This window comes from Dendropsophus ebraccatus, chromosome 14 (assembly GCF_027789765.1).
Source record: "Dendropsophus ebraccatus isolate aDenEbr1 chromosome 14, aDenEbr1.pat, whole genome shotgun sequence".
Lineage (NCBI taxonomy): Eukaryota > Metazoa > Chordata > Amphibia > Anura > Hylidae > Dendropsophus > Dendropsophus ebraccatus.
This window is the reverse complement of record NC_091467.1, coordinates 51,562,627-51,583,144: the sequence shown is the minus strand read 5'-3', so window position 1 is coordinate 51,583,144 and position 20,518 is coordinate 51,562,627. Positions and strand designations below refer to the sequence as shown.

Genomic DNA, 20,518 nt, shown 5'->3' with positions numbered 1-20,518 from the left:
AATAAGGTAAAATGCACAAAAACAACTGAATTTACTTAAAGTGTACCTGTAGGTATTTTTTTTTTCTTCCAGAAATCAATAGTACAGGTGATTTTAAGAAACTTTGTAATTGGGTTATTAGCCGAAAAATGCATTTTTATCATGACAAAGCAGTTTGAAGCTCTCCCCCCTGTCTTCATTGTTCTCTATGGAGAGGGGAGGGGTGGAGGGAGATGAGGCACCAAAACAGGACAATAAAGAGTTAATTTACAGCTACATCAGCGGGCTATCTCCTCTAAAGTCAGCACTGACCTCTCTGACCTCTAAATAGAGGCTTTCACATAGCTACCGATGTATAATCCTTTGTTCTCTGCTCTCTGCTGACGACTAATCTCTCTCCTTCCTCCTCTCCCCTCCCCTCTCCATAGAACAGACAGGGGCATGTCTGATGCAACAAGACATGATTTACTGATAATGAGCAGTGAATGAGAGTGAGGGGGGGGGGGAAGACCTGGGGAAAGTCTTTTTGAATGAAGATAATGGCCTATTTGCCTAATAATGCCAATTACAAAGTTTCCTAAAGTGAATGTACCATCAATCGTGGGTTGAAGCACTGGAGGCGGGCCAACCCACCCCCAGTGGGAGGAACCCTACGCGCCTTTATGATACCGCTCCATTGATTCTAATGGAGCAGTGTGATAGAGGGGCGGGGGTTTCCTCCCACTGGGGGTGGGTTGGCCCGCCTCCAGTGCTTCAACCCACGACTGATGGTACATTCCTCGCCTGTACTATTCATTTCTGAAAAAAAAACAAAAAAAAAACGACAGCGACACTTTAACTGCTTCCTCCTGTAATCATACTAGGATATGCCTTATATGCTATTACTGTTATCCTGTCTTCTCCTGAATACTAGTTTCTTTGGGTCAATTGCTATGCAAATGTCTTACAGGTGATCTATAACTCTGGATCAGCTGATCGTGACTGTTCAGCTCAGGGAATGGAGTTTCCGATTGGTTAGCCTCAGATCACTGACAATGTATGCTCTGTGCATGTGTTTACAGCATTCCATGCATTTGTTTGTATCCTTGTCTTAGGCCCGATTCACACATCAGTAATCCTATCCATAATTGCGGACCCAAAACTATGGACAGGATTAGGGCCCTATTACACAGAGCGATAATCTGCCAAATCATGCCGATTCGGCAGATTATTGCTCCATGGTTTCCTCCTCACTTCTGTTCTCTACCCGCAGCTGCCACTGGAACTTCTGAGCCGGTCTCTAAAGTGACAGCTCACTCAGCCAATCACTGGCCTTGGCACTGTCCCATCTTGGCCAGTGATTGGTTGAGCGGCCTGTCACTACAGAGACCGGCTCAGAAGTTCCACCGGCAGCTGAGGGCAGAAGTATAAGGGACACTGGGGAGCAAGGAGAGGCATGTATAAACTTTGTTTATTACACTAGGGCAAGGGCTTACAATGGCCGTGCAGCCCTTGCTCCATGAAATGTAAGTGTAATAGACTACCAGTCCTAGTGTAATCTTGTGTTAGGTTTAGTGTTCAGGGATCTAGCAAAATATTAGGGATCTAGGGAAAGATTAGGGACAGCTAGCAAAGGGCTGTTTGGTAGCAATTTATGTTAGTCATCTTCTGCTTTAAGTCCTGACCTCCATCTTAATCACCCATTGCTTATGATATGTTTCCTGTCATCTATTGGTGAGTTTCTATTCTTGTTACATATACCTATCAGCATTTTTCTTGTGATTGCTTGCTGATCACACAATTTGGTCCTACTGTAAGTCCTAAGGGTATCTGAAGACTGAGAACCACAGTAAGGAAACTGGAAAATTGACTATTATGGGTTAAATCTACTTCTGCCATCTTGTGGGCGGCCATTATTATTACAGCGTTAAAACTCCTATTAAGAAATTGTTCACTTTTTTAGCAGGTTTTACAGATTATAATCTGATCAAAGAGTGTTGTTTGTTGGAACTCTGATCGCCAGCATTGATCTGTCCGTGAATCCATCTGCAAGAGTTCAATTTCTCTGCAGCGCCACAACAGGGGAAATGAAGAACTGCACAGCTTACATAGAAATCAAATGATGTGCATTGCATGGACATTCTGAGTCCTACAGAGGAGGACACCGGCTAATAGATGATGTTGGTGAAATGGGTTTCTGTCTATTACCTGTTTTAATTGACTATTTAAAAACTATTACACCAAATAAACTCTTTAAAGGGGTTGTACCAAGATTTCAGGTTATCCCCTATAAAAAGAATATCCACAGGCTTTGCTAGGGTAAGTTGTAAATCAGGGTTATCATAGGGATATTTGTAGGGACAGTGAAGTTTAGTGGCGTCTGCTGTTACGTTTGACATTCTGGGATACGGATTCCTTGCAGTTAGTGGATACTTAGCTATATGCAGGGCTTTCAATCGAACAAGAGAATTGAGATCAACTGTCCTCATATGCTCAGCTCCATTCATTCTCTCCGAATTCAGCAAGTGACGCAGACAGTGACCTGAGTGACAGTCAAGCATGTGTTCTTGGGACTGTTAGGGGTCCTAATGGTCAGACCCCACAATCAGCTAGATATCAGCTGTAAAAGTGGTGCAGCTCAGACATGACGGGACTTCCCGACTACTTGCTAGTAGCAATGATTTTCATCTGTCCCCAATAGTTTATTGCAGGATGCTTCAAAAGTCATTGCTGCTATTTCCAGTGTGAATTCCCCATATTTCTCGCCGATAAAATAACTTAATTTACAAACGTCAAAATTGCTCGTTCAATATTTGCCTTACTTCTATTAGAGGCACAATTGCTTTTTCCTCCAGGTTAACTGATGTGTGTGCTTTGTTCTTGCATAATACAGCCATTCCCTTCCTCCCTCTATCTTCTCCTGCAGCATGGAATGACTCTGAATGCAGCATGTTCGCGTTCTAGCTATCACTGAGAGCTCGTATCTCTCCGGGACAGAGACTCACAAATCTAAAAAGGGTGACATGCAGCATTACAAGTGGAATGTCTACACAACCACAGGGTGCAGCTCAGGACAATAAGCATCTTATCTGGCGTCCATTAAACAAATTGCACTTTGCTATCTGTCGTCCTCAGACTTCGGCATCTTCTTGTCGCCCCAGCAACCTATCCCTGGACCAATTGCATGGCTACAGCGGCAGGAACCGGTACTGGGGCAACAAACATGTTGGACGGAAAAAAAAAAAAAGCATAAAAGGAGTAAAAAAGACTTTCATTGAATAGAGAAATCTGCTAATTTCTATCCTCTATCACTAATGCATGTTCTCTTTCATAAGTACAAAGCTACCGGGCTACTAAGACGTCTTCTAAAAACCCATTTCTTTTACACAATATAATTGGCTTGCTTATGTTCCAGTTTCCTGGCTGCTATTCAGGTTTGCATAAATTACATAAAAAGCAAAAAAGAAAAAAAAAAACAACTTTCTTCAGCAAAAAATAAAGGTTACCAGGCGGCCAGTATGCAGGAGAGATTGCCTAAGGCGATTGTAAGAAAGAGGCATTTGAGGAAAGCAAGGATTTCTCGTAGCCGCAGATGATTCCACCTGAAGTGACCAGATGGACATTTACATTCAGGCCACAGAAATGCAAAGCGAGTGTCGACGCTACAGTCAGTGCTCACCGAATGACTTCGCCGTAATGCATAATTATTAGGCAGAAGAAGTCGCATTGATCTTAGTGATCCAGAGCGATTGCTGGGCTAGGGTGTGAAAGGAAGAAAAACACAATGGGAGGAATTTATTAAGAGATTTGCACACACATGGCGGAATAGTTATGGCACGTGTCACAATGGTGCAAAAAATCAGACACTTTTGACTATGGAAAGTGATATGGGTGGGTGATGGTGAGGTGGTCTCCATCAGGCAAGCAAGTGTATTCAGCCATAAAAGATGCATGTTCTGCATAGTGGACCACTGACGTATCACAGTCTGGGGGAGGATGCAGAGATATTTGATTTATCAGAAGTAGTAGAGGTTTGTGTACGGCCTCATGCACATGGCTGTAATGTAATACGTCACAGCAGCTCTAAATACGCCTTGCGGTAACTCTGTAGGCCTCTGATTTCATACAGAGATGCCCTATGACTCTGTGCAGACTCTGTATGCCAACAATGCCTTGTGCTACCAGAGGGGCGCTGTTTCCTGAAAAGCAGGAGGAGCTGAGCAGATTGATATATAGGTTTACAGGCAAAAATGTAGTATCACAATGTTAGGATAGGGACAGAAAGACACAAGGACAGGTGAGCCCTGACACTCTGTCCCTACCTACTTGCCTCAGATGCTCTAAGCAGCAACGGACAACTGGGTGTCAGTCCCTGAACTTACCAAAGTACAACACAGAACAAAATAAGACAATAAATAACACAATAAAGGGAGATTCCGAAGTCCCAGTCAAAAAACAACTGAGCAGCGAAGTACAAAATCGTGTCCGAGGGGTAGTCAGAGGGTCAATAGCAGAAGTCAGGTAACCGTAACACCAATGCAGAAAAATGCTATGTCAAGATACACTAGTAAACTAGGTACTATCGCAGGCAAAGGATACATGACTGGGGAGGATACTTACAGTACGGTGCTTGGAGTCCCAGCCCCAAGTGTGATTGGGGCTGAGACTCCAGCCCCAGGACACACACTATAGATTCATTGGCGGTCCTGGCCGCCCATAACTCCAACCAGACCCACATCAGCTGTGCCACTCAGCAGGGGGCAGGCAGCCCTGGCTGCGGCATAATGAATAGATGCCAACGGCCCCCAGCAATCAGGCCGGCTGCTAGGCTGGCTGTGCACTCTGGTAGAGCCAGGAGCCGAGCGAGCGGCCCGGTCCTTGACACTTAAATTATTGATGGAATCCGTGCCAATTCTATGCTTACAAGACCAGTGGGTGGTGTCAATTGAAGCGGACCTGTTAGCAAATTAACCCATAGCTACATCAGGATTACAGACAAACCTCCAGCAGGGTAGAAACCTTTCTGTTATATTTCAAATGAGTTTGCCAGCACAGTATAAGCCTAGGTAAATTCAGCCCATCTAGCAAACAGGGTAGGCAGGTGCAAACAGGATACGGGCTGGACTTACATGACCCCTTGCCACGCTGAGGAACACCCCCCGACCTAATTTGCATAATAATCCTAAGCCCTTTATTGCAATGATGGAGTGGACTATTGAAATAAAACATATATTAATCTACTCAGCTCCTCCTGCTCTACAACATGCTGTGAAAAGATTGAACAGCATTTTCCTGATGACGAGTCCCCTTTAAGCAACGTCCTTTGCAAACCATATGTATTCATTGTGAATTCTCAGGGGTAGAATTACACACAGCCAAGCATGTCCCTGGTCAAAGCCATTTGCCACTTCTCGTGATCCTGCACTCCATCCTGCTGGCACAGGCTCTGTTGGTGCTAGGATCTGCGACTGACAGTGAAATATTTCTTTCTTACAAATCCTGGGCATATGGCATCAAGCAGGGTGTGAAAGATAAATTTTGTTCGGAAAGGTGCCGATAAAAAGCGTCCAAGTTTCTATTTTTTCTCCACCCGCCTGCGTGGAAAGCTTGCAGCTGCTGTGATTTGGATACGAGCCCCGTTAACCTGTCTTTTGCTGGATTCCAATTGTATATGGGTTCCTAGCACGCTGAGAGCAAAGTACCGCGCCATTTATTAGGGTGAGATGTGACTGACAGAAGCTTATTAACCCCCTGGCAATTCTGCTTACAGACGGCAGCGATGACAACTGCAAGATGAATCGTACAGTTCTGGAGATGGATATATGGAAATTCATTGTCAAAGGGATCCGTTTAGAAAGCACTTGTTAATCTTTTTAACATTAACCATTCACTTCCTACGACCAGAGACACCCTCCCTTCAAATATCAGAAATGGGAGATAGACCCAGAAGTTCGGTGGAGTTTTGAGTATTTTGACGCAAGGCGTATCATTACCGATGGCTGGAGAATTAAAAAAAAAAAAGGTCTGTCACCTAATATTCAACCAAATGTCTCCATCTCTATAAAAAAAAAAATTAGCGCAGAGACCCCCCGCTTCAGGTTCTCTGCTGCCCTCTCTGGCCATGTCAGAAATTACTACTGTACTTCTATGTTACAGACAGCAATCCTATCTTTAGTGATGGCTCCCACTACACGCAGAGGAGGGGGTCTTAGCACCATGTTCCATATCACATTCTATGCCACCCCTCCAGTTAAGACATGAACCCCTAAAATCTAGCAGGCATCTGCTACAGACAGTAATCCGCTATAGCTTACTAGTGATCCCAAATATGGCCAGAGGGGGCAACATTAACATGCAATGTCTAACATTTTTAATTTACATACATTACATACAAAGTTATTATAATTTTTTTTTCTGCAGTACCCCTTTAACATTATTATCAGAATAGGTCGCATAAGAAGTCTGCAGGGCTGCAAAGATGTCAAATGCAAGTTTTACTGTAGTGCACCATGGCACCCTGTTAGGGATACAATTACAGTGGAGCCTCCTTTTCTCTGCAGTAGAAATGACTAATAGTGAGAAGCCCGCAAACCAAATAGGAGCTGATTACTACTACTTAGTGGCACTAGATTTACATATTAAAGGGGTTATCCACCTAAAAGCAAAAAAATAAAACGCTAGATGGTCTCCCTCTAAGTATTTTTAGCCGTCTCCTGTCTTTCTAGCTGCTGCCATTCCTCAGTTACAAGTTTTTCTTAAATCTTATTTACTGTATAAGAAAGATGGCACTGGCCAGGAAACTACAATTCCCATCATGCATCTCCCTGATTGGTTCATTTGTGTACTCGCCCCTTAGCTTTCTTTCCTGCCCACTGCTGTCATTACTATTGCACAGTAAACACAGGACTGTTTTTCATTGATTCCATACTAGCTGATGATGTAGCAGAGCTGACGCGCACATGGCGTACATACGTGCTGCATAATGAGTATCTGTTTACCTGGGGGTGTAGTATAGGTTTAAATCTCTGCTTGCTGACTGTGAATGAAAACATTATAGTTCCATCCAGACTCTAAGAGCATCTATAACTCTTACAATACACAGAGCTGTGACACAAAGACAGGTACATATGCCTGCTGAGCGTAGTCAGAGTGGACCCAGAGTAGAGGATTTTAGACACCCAGAGTGGATAAGAATGAAAAAAAAAAAACAAGGAAAGGGTTCAAAATAGGCACAAGCCTGGAGAGACAGAAATGGCTGCACATCGCATGATTGAAACTAAAGCTTGTTCAGCTACATTAAAAACCAACATCAGAAGTTAGTATATAATTTAATCAAACCATATTGCCTCATGTACCACGTGTCCCCGCAAAGCATGCGCAAGCAGGGAAGGGAGGCCCTGCAACCCCAATGTAACAGGATCAAACCCAAAGCCCCCCCCCCCCCCCAAACCCTGCAGGCACCACCGGGGGATTGTTTAGAATATTGTTTTTGTTACCCGGATATCCCATTTAAGAACCTGGAGACAGACTGGTGTCTTAAATGTCGCCAACAAAGAGGACACAGGTAAACCTTCTCGGTGTGGTCAATGGCTGCACAATACAATGCTTGGTGCTCTTGGGAAAACAAAGCAGAATAATAAAGAAAAGATCTAGCGCCTTCTACAGCCTTTTCCTTGTTCCTCGCTGAACGTCCTCCTCTCATCCCCACATCAATGTCATCACCTGATATAACACTATATCCTAGAGTCCTTTCCTCCAGGACCACGACCACCTACAGGTTCAGGCCTAATCCTTCCCTGCTTGAACGTACACCCCTGGGAAGATATCTATAGGCTGCACAGGAACGACATATTAGAGAAGAAGATTTCTAGTTTCGTCGCCCTGCCCGCCATCCTACTGTTCTTGTAAGTTCTCCCTGTAATCACCCCGTTGCAGTCGGTTAGATTGGAAATCCTGACAGCGGGTATTAGATGGAAATGGCGCTGTATATTTACACAAACAAGTAATGAAAACACTAACAGCCATGAAAATGCTGCAGGACAGGATTATAATGTAAAACAGACTCATACGAGAGGTCGGCAATCAGGTTTGATAGCGACGACAACAACATAATCTGTAGGTATTTGGAAATAGGATTATTATGCTGACGTTCACAGAAGCCGCAGCGCAGGAAATAAAATATCAATAGAAATCAAAGCTGAATGATAAGTCTCACAATGGTGTCAACTTTATAAAAAGGCACAGACAATTTCAAATAAGGGGCAGTATTATAGTAGTTATATTCTTGTATATAGGAGCAGTATTATAGTAGTTATATTCTTGTATATAGGAGCAGTATTATAGTAGTTATATTCTTGTATATAGGAGTAGTATTATAGTAGTTATATTCTTGTATATAGGAGCAGTATTATGGTACTTATATTCTTGTATATAGGAGCAGTATTATAGTAGTTATAGCCTTATACATAGGGGGCAGTATTATAGTAGTTATATTCTTGTATATAGGGGCAGTATTATAGTAGTTATAGCCTTGTACATAGGGGGCAGTATTATAGTAGTTATATTCTTGTACATAGGAGACAATATTATAGTAGTTATATTCTTGTACATAGGAGACATTATAGTAGTTATATTCCTGTACATAGGTGCAGTAATATAGTAGTTATGACGAGAACAAAGACCACAGGGCACTCACCGAATCTGCAGACTTGAGGCTTTTTTTTCAAGCTAGGAGTGCTCCTAGCTTCAGAATGGGCTATGTAGCCTGAAACTGAGACTATAGCTGTTGAAGACGCTCCCGCACTCACTACTCTCCTTGCTATTTTTTATGACTCAGAATAAAGGCAATGAACTTCTACTGAACTGGTTAGTGCTAGAACTTGTTTCTTTGTTGCACATGTAAATTCCTGGATTTTCTTTGTTCCTAGCACCTCACATTGCCTTGCCGTAGTCTCATAGAGTGTCTGACACCATTACCATCACACCTATCGCAGGAGAGTGCTAACCAGCTGTACCACATCTTATCTATTACAGTAGTTATATTCTTGTACATAGGAGCAGTATTATAGTAGTTATATTCTTGTATATAGGGGGCAGTATTATAGTAGTTATACTCTTGTACATAGGAGGCAGTATTATAGTAGTTATATTCTTGTATATAGGAGCAGTATTATAGTAGTTATATTCTTGTATATAGGGGGCAGTATTATAGTAGTTATATTCTTGTACATAGGAGGCAGTATTATAGTAGTTATATTCTTGTATATAGGGGGCAGTATTATAGTAGTTATATTCTTGTATATAGGGGGCAGTATTATAGTAGTTATATTCTTGTACATAGCAGGCAGTATTATAGTAGTTATATTCTTGTACATAGGAGGTAGTATTATAGTAGTTATATTCTTGTATATAGGGGGCAAAATTATAGTAGGTATAATCTTGTAGCAGATTCCTATTATTAGATTCTATGTAAGTGACTAAGCTAATTAATGTTATGTGTCATAATAACTGCTGGGAGACTGTTACAGGTGATCTGTGATGAACTATTGAGGAGCAAGGGACTCATGTGGTATCCTCTGCCATGCCCATCCTAGAGACTGGAGTTGTATACCGTACCTTCTCCTCTAGCATAATATGTAAAGTCATGTAAAGTAAATTTATCAAGCCATAAAAATAATACAAAGTCATTTAAATGCTAAAGCAGTGGTCTCCAATCTAGGGTTAATCACCACCTTTTGACTATACAGCTAGGGCATGCTGGGAGTTGTAGTTATGTAGCCTCTGGAGAGCCCTAGGTTCGAGATCACTACTATTTAAGGAGGGTGACACCTAGAGGTCATAAATTGGAAAAAAAATACTGCAAATACCGCAAACTGTTAATGGAATCCATGTAATCGTGAAGGTACAGGAGAGATGTGAGATAGGAATGATCACAGGACACAAGCTTTTTAGTAATCTCAATGAGAAACACTACAGTCAGCTTATATCCAGCTTAACATGGCTGATAACAGACAACAATAGATTGCATTCAACAGCATTGTATTTGGAGATAAGATATGCAAGGTTTAGCAGGTCTCGTGCACCATATTACGATATTAATTCATCTCATCCGTACATTATAGTCTCCACAGTTGTCTCCCTATAAATACATTAGGAACAGACATCTCATACGTCTAAAAAAGTTTATCAAGAGTTTTAACTGAGCCAGAATCTAGGAATGCATCTGTGTCCTTTAAGACTATGAAGCCGAAAATAGATATCTGATTATTTGTTAGGTTTTATCCGAGGCTTAAAGGAATGAAAGACGCAGAAGACAGTGAGATCCTTCTGTCAGTGTGAGGATGTATCGTACTTCTCGGAAAGCAGATGCAGTGGAGGCTGAAGAAAACAGCAGATATGCAGAAATTCCAGCAGGGGTTCGGACTGTCGCACTATCCGATAATAGTCTGGAAAGCTACAGGAGTTATGGAGGTATCTGCATCATTATGAAAAAGCTGTGAAATCCAGACTGAGAAGGGAACAGAGTGAAGACAAGGAAAGTCTTCTATATAAAGGATCGGGCAAGGAGGCACTGTAAGATGTCGCTAGTCGTAGCCAAATAGCAATAGGATAAGGCGGCTTTCATGGCAGGAGTAAAATATGTTCAAATATATAGAGGAGAACAGATGGGGTAATGATTAACCATGCAATGTGTCAGTATTTATACATCTCCACTTAAAGATAACCTGTCACATTGAACATTTAGTCTGATGTGTCAGCACCATGTTATGGAGCAAGAGGAGCTGAGCACATTCATATATAGTTTTATAGGAAAAGATTTAGGAGAACTTGTAACGTAACCGCCAACCATTAAGTGAGACCGCCCACCGGACTCCTAAACATAGAAAGAGTAGAAATGTTATTAATAACTTACAGGTTCTCCAACTATATATCAATCCTGCTCTATAATATGCTACTGATAGGAGAGGAGAGCATTTACATGCTAACAGACTCTCTTTAATCAGAATACCATCCGACATCTTAAAGTGAATGTATCATCAGTACATGGATAGAACGGAGTCGGCGTGGGGAAGCCGCTGCTGTGGTCCTGCTTTTGAACTGTGGCCCGGTTCCCACATACGGCGCCGTTCTATTGCCCAGCACAGACCGGGGGTGAAGCACTGGAGGCGGGCTGTCCCACCCCTGTGGGGGGAAGCTCCCTCTTTGACACGGTTCCATTTATTCTAATGGAGCCGTGTCATAGAGGGACGGGGGTTTCCAGTGCTTGCCTCCAACCAGCCGGCACCACTATTTCCGTTCTATCTATGTGAAAATCTTAAAAAAAAATTAAAGCCTCATGGCACCCAAAGTGGATGATGATTTTTAAAAAAAAAATAGGATTTGGCATGCACTGGTTTTGCCTAACCTACTCTCCTGAGCCTGGAAACACACATTTTTTTGGGAAAACAGTCACTGCAGTTTTTTTTGCAAAAACCAGAAGTGGATTCGGGAAGGAAAATATAAAGGGAAGATTTGTACTTCTCTTTCTTGTTGGATCCTCTTTTGGTTCTGGCACCAAAACTTAATCCAGATTAAAGAAAGGGGTCTTCGACACCTTATCCCTACTATGTCACTTGCCTGTGAGAAAGACTCTTGATGGGCAGTGGTGGCACACTTTGAAGCTGACTGAGGAGTGAAGATTGTTTTGCTCTATGGTAGACATATGGCACTATAGGACTGTATAACACTCATCTTGGCACTATTTGGTGGTATTATTTAAATATCTTGCAGAATGACATTAAGGACAGATACTTTCCTCAGGGGTCTCTTGTAAACCTTTTATTATCAATAAGAATAACAAAATCTAAGGAATTCCACAAAATATAAATGCATGGATAACCAAATACTGCAAAATTGATCCCAAGGGAGCTGGGCACAGTAATCCTATGGAAGGAAGTGGAGGCAGTCTATACATGATGCTATGGCATCTCCAGCTGCTGATTCCCAATGTGGGGGGTTGGGCTGTCATATTGATCATGCTTCATTGCTCTAGAATAAAAGGCAAACCTAGAATACATCAAGGATGTCAACATATATAACCTGCATTAAATGCACTTTAGAAAGCATGCATGTATGTTTTATATAGTAAGTGCTGGGTATTAATAATACATAAATGCCACTGTGAAAATGTAAATTAAATTTATTGTCTGGTCCACACCATCAGTCATTGACCATACGGCTTGTAAATTCATGTAAAGGAATAGAATAGTATAACATTTAAACATCTCAGCAGCCAATGGCCTACAACATGTAACGTTTCTATGGGGATATATAGCTTTCTATTGGTATTATGTGTATTTGCTAGTATACTGTACATAAAAAAGGGTTCAGAACTTGCACCTTTCTTGAGATAAGGAAGACCTGGACTACTATCACAACTAATAAAGAGGCCATGGCATGGGTCTCTCCATTACTAGCTGCTATGATATTGCCATACATTGTACACACGTGAGGATCGAGTACTGAAGTTGGATACTACACTCACTAGAGCTTTCAGTAGCTTTCCCTTTATAGACTTCATAGACAGCAGCACCGTGATCCTTAGGGTATGTGCACACTATGGAATCCTGACGGAACACCCGTCTGGGATTCCGCAGTTCGCACCTGCTTGCTGACTCTGGTGGCAGCGTGCGTCTCAGCTGCTCCCATAGACTCCATTTTATAGTTTGCCAGATTCGGCTGTGTGTTCAATTGGGATTCCGTAGTGTGCACATACCCTGAGTGAGAGCAGACCACACTCCTGTGTAATCCAGTGTGACCACCTACTACTCAGCAGCTGAATAGGCACCCTAGTTGGGAATATTAAAAATCCTCCTTTTTATTACTGGTTATTAGTAATTGAAATATGTGCCATACCGGTTATTAGTAATGAGAGCATGTGCCATACCGGTTATTAATATTGGGAACATGTGTCATACTGGTTATTAGTAATGGGAACATGTGCCATACCGGTTATTAGTAATGGGAACATGTGCCATACTGGTTATTAGTAATGGGAACATGTGCCATACTGGTTATTAGTAATGGAAACATGTGCCATACTGGTTATTAGTAATGGAAACATGTGCCATACTGGTTATTAGTAATGGGAACATGTGCCATACTGGTTATTAGTAATGGAAACATGTGCCATACTGGTTATTAGTAATGGAAACATGTGCCATACTGGTTATTAGTAATGGAAACATGTGCCATACCGGTTATTAGTAATGGAAACATGTGCCATACTGGTTATTAGTAATGGGAACATGTGCCATACTGGTTATTAGTAATGGGAACATGTGCCATACTGGTTATTAGTAATGGGAACATGTGCCATACTGGTTATTAGTAATGGAAACATGTGCCATACTGGTTATTAGTAATGGGAACATGGGTCATATCGGTTATTAGTAATGGGAACATGTATCATACTGGTTATTAGTAATGGGAACATGGGTCATACTGGTTATTAGCAAAGGGAACATGTGCCATACTGGTTATTAGTAATGGGAACATGGGTCATACCGGTTATTAGTAATGGGAACATGTGTCATACCGGTTATTAGTAATGGGAACATGTGTCATACCTGTTATTAGTAATGGGAACATGTGCCATACTGGTTATTAGCAAAGGGAACATGTGCCATATTGGTAATTAGTAATGGGAACATGTGTCATACCGGTTATTAGTAATGGGAACATGTGTCATACCTGTTATTAGTAATGGGAACATGTGCCATACTGGTTATTAGCAAAGGGAACATGTGCCATACTGGTAATTAGTAATGGGAACATGTACAGAAGTGATGGAAGAGAAGATATCTCCTTGCAGGAGGTCTTCTATGAGGGCAGCTGTGGCTCCCCACACCTCTCACTCGTCTAGACCCACCAAAGGCATTTGCTTTCATTCCCCTGTCCTTGAGCGCCGGCTGTCATGGTCCAATCCTCCTCAGCATGTTTAGAATTACCATATTCATAAATAAGAAATCAGAACAACTTCCACTTAAATCAAATAGTAATTAATTTTTTAATATTTATTATTAATTTACCAGTACAAGCCGGATGGTATTTTTCCTTTGCAAAGTTCTAGCCTGCCAAAAAAGCCACTAACCTGCCTGCATCAGGGTCAGTGGAGGGGTCCCATAGCAGAGGTCAATATTAGGCCCTCATTGATTGCCTGTTTAGATTATGGGACGGGAGGGCCTAGCAACCCTACGTCATTGCCTGGAGGAGGGGACAAAGGTGTGACCTTCAGTTCATACGCTCCCTTATGTCCAACCCACCCACATGGGATTTCTCAATTTAACACTGGGAAGTAACAAACTAAGTCAGTAGTGTCAAATGGGCACCCCCACAGCTGTCCAGGGATGATTGGAGTTGTAGTTTTGGAACGGCTGAAGGGCTGCAAATTTGACATTTTTGATCTGTATAGACAAGAGACAAAATTGCAACTCTGGAAGATAAGTAACCTAGTAGACACCGGCATGACTAACTTCTTCACAACACTAGACCACCAGGGATGCTGTCACCATTCTTACAGCACTAGAACACCAGGTAAACTGACATTGTGCTGCACTAGATCACCAGGGAACCTATAGTTGACCTTTCACTACCAAAGACCACCAGGGTTTCTGACATTAATTCTGTACTGCACTGGAACACCACATAAGCTACAATTGAACCACTGGGTTTGATAACACTAACCCCTTGTTGCACTACAACACCATTGAATCACTGACTCCTTACTGTCCTAGAAGACCAAGGCTGCTAACAGTAAATTTTCTTTATTGCATTAGAACAAGGGAAGCTAAAGTTAACCCTTTACCTCCCAAGACCATCTGGAATGCGGACGTTACCATCAGGTACATTCGCACATAAATAGAACGGCCCTGGCGCAGGGAAGCCAGTGCCGAGGTTCTTTTTCTGAGCCGCAGCCCCATTCCCGTGCACGGCGCTGGTCTATTAACAAGCACCGGCCTGGGCTGACGCACTGGAAGAGGGCTGGCCCGCCTCTGGTGGGAGGAAACCCCTTGCCCCTCTATGACGTGGCTCCATTGATTCTAATGGAGCCGCCTCACAATGGGGAGGGGGTTTCAGTGACGTCACTTTAGGTATGGATCCTCAACTGGGCCAAAAACCAACACATTTCAGTCTTATTTAACTATTGTTCCATGTCTTATGGTGAATGGTTTAGGGTCATTCACAAAAACACTTGTTTGCAATTGTTTATCGTTAATCGGAGAAAATGAAAAACTGCTTTGTCTAATAGGACCCTTAGAATACAAATAAGGGTGACATTAACCCCACAGTGAACTAGAATACTGTGAAGCCGACATTGACCCCTTACTGCCCTAGACCACCTGGGGTGCGAACAAAAATCATTCCCATGCTCTAGAGCAACATAAGCGTTCAGCTCCCTATAAGAAAGGAAACAAACCTGGAGCACTAGGAGGTTAGTAACCTAATAAATACCTGGCAATAAATATCTCCTCTCAAAACTAGACCACCAGGGATGATGATACTATTCCTCAACTACACTGGAACACAATGGAAGCTGACATAGAAACCTTACTGCCCCAAAACGTAGAGGAGGTTGACAATAACCACACATTTAACTAGAATACTGTGACGATGACATTGACCCTTTACTGCCCAAGACCACCATGAATGTTAACAATAGCCACTTCACTGTTCAAGGATACTTGCTTTAACTCTTTCAGAACCTTATAACCATGGAATATTAGATAATAAAAATAATCTGTATTGATCCCTGTCCCTGAGGATCCCCCTGTCGGTAGATTTTAAGATTTATCCAGCACACACAGGGTGCAGAAATGTAGAGCTGAAGACACTTGATATATACATTACACATTTTTACCATTACTTTTAATAGCTGCAACGGTGAAGTAGTTTCAGTTTACTAAGGCTCTAATGTGCCTCTAAGAACGGCCGACATGCGGTAACAGTCCATTAGCGCAGGGATAATTTCTAAACAAGTAAATTAATGATCCTTGGGGGGTCCTGAGCGCAAATGACATTTTAATACGCTACAAATATTTGCTGCTTTTATGAAATCTAGAAGGACTGAGCATCAGGATTAGCAGAACAAAAGCATTGTATTTTGTGTTATATTATTATACATTTAGCATTTGGCCAGTCCGAATGAAAATTTTGGTTTAAAGCATTTACTTTACTTTGTGTCTCTCTATCGCACATGTGATAATGGAGGTAAGGGGGGGTAAAGGGGTTATCTAACAAAGCTAGTGTCTTCTAAAACAGCACCACACTTGTCCTTAGGCTGTGTGCGGTATTACAACTCAGCTCATTAACTTCAATAGAACTGTGCTGCAAAACCATATCCAAAGGACAAACTTGTTAAGGCCGGGTTCACACAGCGTATGACACCGGCCTTTCTGTGACACAAGCTATATACAACCTGATCAGGTGATCCTTCAATTGGGGCCACATTATTGCCTTAGCGTACTACCCAATCAGGCGCTCTGCCTGTTTTTGTCTTAGACAGAACGGCCAGTGTCAGTGAAGTTCATACTTGCCGGTACTGCAGTACCACCCGGATAAACTTAATTTCTTTTGATTTGGAATGCGGGCACGTTTGTGTGTGCCCACATTCTAAATTACCATAGCCGACAATGTAAAGTGTGGCCGGAGCCTTACTTTACCTTGTCTGTTCTGTTCTGCTCTCGTCTGCTGGGATTCCTTGCAGCCACACGAAAAACTGACATGTCAGTTTTTTGTGCGGCCGCAAGGAAACCTGGACAGAGTGTATACAGAGTGTATACACTCCGGCTGGCATCACATTCAAATCAATGTGATTGGCAATTTCATTAAATAACGGCCGTGGTTGCAAAACTGCAACTATGGCCATTGTTTAATGAAATTATACATAGTGTGAACTTAGCCTAAAAGTGCGTTTACAAGTACAGGATCCGCAGCTCATCCGCAGAAGATTTAATGCTGTGTTCAGTTATTTAGTTACATTGATATTATATCTGCTGCTGATCCTGTACGTGTGAAACAGGATCTGCAGCAGATCTGCAGCAGATTTGATGGTGCAGATTTGAATCGGCAGCAGATATGCAGCAGATCTGCAACAGATCAGCAGCAGATATGATGGCCCAGAATTGATTTGCTTTGAATCTGCAGCTTCAAATCTGCGCCATCAAATCTGCTGCAGATCCTGTATGTGTGAACGCACCCTAAAGCGTTTTTTAAGATTATTTAATGAGTTTAGGAGGGAGAGGAAGTCTTTTAACTGCAGTAGACAGCTTTCTCTAATAAGATATATTATATTGGCTTGTGCTCTATGCAAAGTGTGCAGAAATAACTTTTCACGAATGACCGTAGAAACAATACAAGAAGTGCTTCCCCCTTACCTATTTGCACCTGTAACTGTTCAAATGTTGCTTGCGGCTGCAATTTTTTCATGCATAAGTGTAAGTAAAACAAGCGGCATGAATGACACATTACACTGCACATAACCAGGCGGTTGTACTGTAAGGAACCAGTCACTACTAAGTACCAACTCCCCGCTCCGGTTCTAATGAACGCTAATTATACCATACAATGTGTAACTGCCAATTTTGGAAATAATTAGACAAGACTCGTTAGTAGTGTTTATAAAGAGACTCGCTGTCAGAGCGTGACTATTGTAAACAGATTGAAATAAAGCGGGAGACAGCAGAGGCAGACCCTGCCAAGTAAAGCATTAGACTCTTCTGGATTTAATAAAGCTGTGCTCCGCAGCATGCCGCCTCTTCTATGAAATAACATTGAATTTTCTCGTTTTTTTTTAGGGTACAGCTTCATTTTGTTCCCCAAATACTTGTCTTCCCTTCTCTTGAGTGGATTTACATTGATTCACCGTATGCCTCTACTTCTGTCTTCTGGTTAATACATAAATCAGAGGACATGCAAGGACATAATAACTAGGGAATATGTGCAATCTACTGATCTTTCATTCCTTGCCGTTCCTAGTATAGGACTGGTGGCTCTGCAACTGTTGCACAACTACAACACTCACCATCTGTTGTCGGCTTACAGTAATAGTTGCACTTTACAGAAAGGTTATCCTTAATTTATGGCTCTGCAGCTGCTGCACAACTACCATCATGCACTGACAACCTCAGTAATAACTGTACTCAATAAAGTAATAAGCAGCAGCCCTCGCTATGGTAAGCCAATCATTTACAGACAGCTTGCACTAACTTGTGCCCCCCTAGCTCTTGCAAAACTACAACTCCCAGCATGCACCATCAGCTTTCAGTAATAGTTGCATTTTGCAGAAGGGTTATCCTTAATGTATGGCTCTGCAGCTGCTGCACAACTACAACTTCCATCATGCACTGACAACTTCAGTGATAACTGTACTTGATATGTGTGCAATCAGCCCATCATATACTGAGAGCTTGCACTAACTTGTGTCCCCCTAGCTCTTGCAAAACTACAACTCCCAGCATGCACCAACAGCTTGCAGTAAGAATTGTTCTTCACAGTGATGGCCCCCAATTAGAGGCTCTCCAGCTGTTGCAAAACTACAACTCCCAGCATGGCTTGACAGCGGCATGATGGGAGTTTTAGTTTGGCATCAGTTTATTACCACAGTACAGTGTCCTAATACACTTAATTCCGTAAGGTATATTATGGTAAGGTTCATGCCGAGATGTTTGTGAGATTAAAAAAAACTACATTTAAAGGTTTTTTCCCAAAATTACAATTTATTAACTATACACTGGATTAGTGATAAGTGTCTGATCTTGGGGTTAGGGGTCTGACTGCTGGCACCAATCATAAGAACAGGGGGCCCTTATGCTCCAGTACACATGCATGGCTCCCACTCCATACTGAAGGATTACTGAAAATAGCAGAGTATTGGTCACCTCCATCAGGCCCATAAAGAGTGTATTGAGCAAGTGTGGGCATGCTCCACCATCGCTCCATTCACATGGGCGGGCAAAGGATGCATCATTTTATGATTTCTGGGGGTTTAAGAAGTCGGGTCTACACAGACCAAATACTGCTCACCTGTTTGATTGTGGGAACACTGGAAAGACCATCAATAATCAGGAAAACGGTGATTTATTGTTTGTTGTGGACAGAGGGTAAGTTGGAATCATGGGTTATCCACCCCTGCAATAATTATGCAAATTAGCTCTTCACCAGAAGGCAGAAAACTCCCTCTTCAGTGTCACCTATAGGTCGCTACCATAGAAGTCAATGTCCAGACCTTTAAAGGGGTTATCCAGCGCTACAAAAACATGGCCACTTTTCCCCCTACTGTTGTCTCCAGGTCAGGTGCAGTTTTCAATTAAGCTCCATTTACTTCAATGGAACAGAGTTTCAAAACCCCACCCAAACTGGAGACAACAGTAGGGGGAGAGTCCATGTTTTTGTAGCGCTGGATAACCCCTTTAATGGCCGTCTGTGAACTCTCCACATTCTCCATGCAGACCATTCCCACTTATACCCAGTATATGGAGCTCTTAAACCAAAGCAAAGCTCTTAAACCAAGTTACAATTTTGAACTGTGACCTCTTCTTGCAAAACGCTCTCAATTCAAATTTCTCTTAAACCAAGGTACCACTGTACTTGGCCTTAAGGCTTTATTCATGCATCCCGCAATCATGGATCAACTTAGACTTAGATAAACTTTATTCATGCATCCCGCAATCATGGATCAACTTAGACTTAGATCAACTTTATTCATGCATCCCGCAATCATGGATCAACTTAGACTTAGATCAACTTTATTCATGCATCCCGCAATCATGGATCAACTTAGACTTAGATCAACTTTATTCATGCATCCCGCAATCATGGATCAACTTAGACTTAGATCAACTTTATTCATGCATCCCGCAATCATGGATGAACTTAGAAGTAGATCAACTTTATTCATGCATCCCGCAATCATGGATCAACTTAGACTTAGATCAACTTTATTCATGCATCCCGCAATCATGGATCAACTTAGACTTAGATCAACTTTATTCATGCATCCCGCAATCATGGATCAACTTAGACTTAGATCAACTTTATTCATGCATCCCGCAATCATGGATCAACTTAGACTTAGATCAACTTTATTCATGCATCCCGCAATCATGGATCAACTTAGACTTAGAACAACTTTATTCATGCATCCCGCAATCATGGATCAACTTAGACTTAGATCAACTTTATTCATACATCCCGCAATCATGGATCAACCTATCTAAAAAGCACACACACACACACACACACACACACACACACAGTGTACTTCAGATAAAACTAAATACTGTAAATATATATTTGCTTTGTTTGTCGATCCAATGCATCTCGTCTGTGTCGGAGCATCTGAATAAAGTTAAAAAAATCCACAAAAAATCCCTGGCATGCATACCGCCAGGAATATTCCTTATGAAGCCTATTCCCAGCCTTGGGAGCGCTCTTCGGCAGCTCGCCCTCTGCTCGTGACTGCTGCTCTGCAGACTGTGACTGACAGTAGCTTGTTTAACCTTTGCAAACTGAATTAGCCCAG

The 20,518-nt window shown here is 42.1% G+C and overlaps 1 protein-coding gene across 2 annotated transcripts in view; it reads right to left on the bottom strand.

Annotated features, from left to right (window-relative positions):
- CDH4 (cadherin 4) overlaps positions 1-20,518 on the bottom strand; it is a 557,258-nt gene that overhangs the window by 152,993 nt on the left and 383,747 nt on the right. The window contains exon 1 of one of the 2 annotated variants that reach the window (XM_069952223.1): positions 8,654-8,705. The exons of the other annotated variant lie outside the window; for it this stretch is intronic. The gene's annotated coding sequence lies outside the window, so the exon portion shown is untranslated. Of the gene's footprint in view, positions 1-8,653; positions 8,706-20,518 lie in introns of those variants that run through there. 2 annotated transcript variants of the gene reach the window in all.